Here is a 461-nt window from a genome sequence, read left to right as displayed (position 1 = left end):
CGCCCTGTGGGGCCTGAACAACTGCGTCACAAGACGATTATATGTTGCTGGTGCATTTAACAGCCCTTGGGGCATCACCATCCACTCCCAGAGCATGCCGCTCGGAGTGCTCACCGCTGTTAGCGGAATATCAATCGCTCTCATGGTAACACCCATCGACCAAGTCAAGTGCACTTTACTTCGTACATCTCACCATGTTGTTCCGAAGAAAATCCATTCTAGGGATCGGCGTCTGTGCCGAAATGGTGGCAGCGTTGAGCTTTTTGTAAGCATGAACGATACGCCACATGCCGATCGACACAAACACAAAGTGTGGGTGTCGAATGGGGAGACTTGCTCTCACGCACCATCCCAGCGCCGTGCTTCGCACGGAAAAAGACGTCAATGACGTCGCACTGCTCCTTGCAGGGGCCATCGGAATGTTACGCAGTATTTAATTCCCGGAACCAGGTCGATCTCAT

The sequence above is a fragment of the Plasmopara halstedii genome (genome assembly GCF_900000015.1).
Source record: "Plasmopara halstedii genome assembly, contig: Scaffold_1343, whole genome shotgun sequence".
Taxonomy (NCBI): domain Eukaryota; phylum Oomycota; class Peronosporomycetes; order Peronosporales; family Peronosporaceae; genus Plasmopara; species Plasmopara halstedii.
Note: the sequence above shows the minus strand (reverse complement) of the source record.